Here is a 3,800-nt window from a genome sequence, read left to right as displayed (position 1 = left end):
TGTAGACCAGGCTGGCCTCGAACTCAGAAATCCGCCTGCCTCTGCCTCCCGAGTGCTGGGATTAAAGGTGTGCGCCACCACGCCCCGCACAGTAATTCTTCTTGACTTATGTGCTTAAACTATAATACCAATGAAGGAAAGAAGGGCTCTTAGCAGAATATCTCATTAGAAGGCACAGACAACCGACTTATTCTTTGAGGTGAGACTTATTCATTTGGCTATGATGGATTATAAGATATTTTTCTACTATAAAAACACCCCAGCAAATATCCAAAACTTTGTCTCCTCTCTTTAACTGTTTATTAATATTGACATAGATATTTTATTTTAATAGATACTGTCATCCATTAATGATTATTGATGCTTAAATCACTGACACATGGACACAGGAAGTGTATTTTATATAATTATTATTTGGAAGTTTACTTAATTCCTGATTGAAGATTTTAGACTCATTTTATGTATTTCCAGTTCAAGTCTGGAGATAAACCATCCCTTCAAGTACTCTTGATACTTTATGTAATAAATAATATTTATAAAATCAGATTTTGATATTAATTACTTCAATATAAGTATTTCTAGAGAACCTTACATACTTCTGTAAGGAAATTAGCAAAAGTAAGAAAATCCATTTAAAAAATGACTATAACATAATTTCTACAAGTCTAAATCTATGTTGAATGCAAATCTGAACAGCTTTGTTAGACACCAATTCACTGAGTTCTTTATCACTGTACACGTTAATACAAGTCTTACTCATATCTGTCATTGTTAGTACTTTCTCAGACAGTAAGATTTATTCCCTAGGAACGTCGATCCATGGCTCCTACTACATATGTTGCAGAGGCTTGCCTTATCTGGCATCAGTGGGAGGGTAGGTAGGCACTTGGTCCTGTGGAGATTTGATGCTCCAGAGAAGGGGGATGATGTTAGTGGGGTGAGATGGGATTGGGTGGGTAGGTTGGAGTGCACCCTCTTAGAGACAAGGGGGATAGGGGATGGGGTTGGAGGTTCATGGCAGGGAGACCAGGAAAGGGGATAACATCTGAGATGTAAACAAACAAAAGGATTAATAAAAAATAAATTAAATTTTATAAATGTACTTTAAGGCTGTCTACTTTAGGATATAAAAGTATAAGATGTAAAATTTACAAATTTAAATGTTGGCTTCAACTTTTAACTGTTTTTTTTTTTCTCTTTGAGATAGGAGGCAAAAAATATTTTAGACAAAGAATATACTTAAATTTTAATCCTATGTGGACTAGTAAATGTTTTCATTGAAACACAGTATTTTAATTTTCTTTTTATGTTCAAGATTTCCACTCAATTATCTGCAACATTTACTGAACCATAGGTGAAGGAGTTGTTTTCTGGATGTTTTCACTGGGACTGAGATCCCCAAGTCTTCATTTTGATATGTTGTGGTTTTCTGTAATCGTCTCCATCCCTTGCAAAGAGAAGTTTCTTTGATGAGAGGCAAGAGCTATGCTTATCTCTGGACTAAAGATAAATATTAGAATGTATTTCAGGATAATACTGGTTTAGTAAAGTGGTGGTTGAACATTTTGGTCAAAGATCTCTAACTTCACTGGCCCTGAAACTGGCAGGTTTTCTTGAATGGGTCATTGGGTAGGTTTACACTACTGGCCCATGTTTATAAGAGTCAGAAATTCAGGGAATTTATAGTGATACTGCCCTCCTAGTAATTATCAGAAGCTACATCAATGAAGTCTCACTAAAATGATTGTTCAAACATGAGCTGAACATGGAAAACAAAAACAAATATGCCAAAGTGGACAGGGCAACAACCAGGAGACCTGTAATGTACACGAACAACTATAGGCAACTAAGTATGCTGTAATCAGTATAAAAAGCTTACCCCCCCCCCCAGGAAAAAACATACCAATTAGTAATTGAATACCAAATGATCATCCCTGAAAACATGCCTCCAAATAACTTTTTAAAGGCTGAGCAGGACTGAGCAGGTTATCCATACATTCATTTGTGTGTGTGTGTGTGTGTGTGTGTGTGTGTGTGTGTGTGTGTGCGTTTGTGTGTATCTGCATACACACATGAATATATATATATATATATATATATATATATATATATATCAACAATTAATTTAAAAATGGAGAATGAATTTGAAAGAGAGCAAATAGGAGTATATGGAAGGCTCTGGAGAAAGGAAATATAATGGAAAAATGATATAATTATATAATCTCAAAACATAAAAAGAAGTAATAGAGAAGAAACTCATATATTATGGTTGTTAGCTTAATGTTTTGTGGGACTCCTAACAGTGGGAATAAAGGTGTCTCTGACTCATTTGCCTGCTCTTGGGTCCCTTTTCCTATTACTGGGTTGCTTTGCCCAAACCAGTTAAGAGAGCTGTGCCTAGTCTTATTTTATTTTGTTCTGCAATGTTTAGTTGATATCCCTGGAAGACATACTCTTTTTTGAGAGACAACTGCAAAGGAGTGGATCTGTGGAATGAAAGACTGGTAGAAGTAGAGAGAAATGAAAATGTTTTAGGATATATTGTATGAGAGAAGAATAAATAATAAATTATAATATATAAATAATTTTGCAAAAATTGTCTCGGTCATTTTTTGATAGTTGAAAATTCCTTACATGTGTAATGAATTTAGATAATTCTCTTCCTTATTATTTCTTGTCTCCCAACACTACAAACCTCTCCTCCCTACTACCTACTCCTTTTTTAGATTCATGATTCTTGGTTTGTTTTTGTGACCAGTTCAGTTTAACTAGGGGCATTTGTGTAACAATTGGGTTAAAACTACCCATTGGAGGCTGGTGGGGTTATCACACAGTTCAAAGCAATACTTTTCCTTATTTAATCAATCAGTAGCATATAATTAAGCCTGCGGTGTATAGCACCCAAGATCTTTTTCAACTGTTTCTGACTTTTGAAGTCCATTACTATGCAGACTCAATGCCAGCCACCACAGCTGCTGTGAGTTATTAATTGCAATGACTATATATTCAAAAGATATTTCTTTTTAATTTTTATTTTGTTCTTTTATTAGGTATTTATTTCATTTACACTTCCAATGCTATCCCAAAAGTCCCCCACCCACTCCCCCACCCACCCACTCCCACTTTTTGGCCCTGGCATTCCCCTGTACTGAGGCAGATAAAGTTTGCATAACCAATGAGCCTCTCTTTCCATTGATGGCCGACTAGGCCATCTTTTGATACATATGCAGCTAGAGACAAGAGCTCCAGGGTACTGGTTAGTTCATAGTGTTGTTCCACCTATAGGGTTGCAGATCCCTTTAGCTCCTTGGATACTTTCTCTGGCGCCTTCATTGGGGGCCCTGTGATCCATCCAAAAGCTGATTGTGAGCATCTACTAATGTGTTTGCTAGGCCAGGGCATAGTCTCACAAGAGACAGCTATATCTGGGTCCTTTCAGCAAAATCTTGCTAGTGTATGCAATGGTATCAGCGTTTGGAGGCTGATTATGTGATGGATCCCTGGATATGGCAGTCCCTAGATGGTCCATCCTTTTGTCTCAGATCCAAACCGTGTCTCTGTAACTCCTTCCATGGGTGTTTTGTTCCCAATTCTAAGAAGGGGCAAAGTGTCCACACTTTGGTCTTTGTTCTTCGTGAGTTCCATGCGTTTGAGCAAATTGAATCTTATATCTTGGGTATTCTAAGTTTCTGGGATAATATACACTTATCAGTGAGTACATATTGTGTGAGTTCCTTTGTGATTGGGTTACCTCACTCAGGATGATGCCCTCCAGGTCCATCCATTTGCCTAGGAATTTC

The sequence above is a fragment of the Mus caroli genome, chromosome 18 (assembly GCF_900094665.2).
Source record: "Mus caroli chromosome 18, CAROLI_EIJ_v1.1, whole genome shotgun sequence".
In the NCBI taxonomy this organism is placed as follows: Eukaryota; Metazoa; Chordata; class Mammalia; order Rodentia; family Muridae; genus Mus; species Mus caroli.
The sequence above is the reverse complement of the archived record's forward strand: the minus strand, read 5'-3'. Positions refer to the sequence as shown.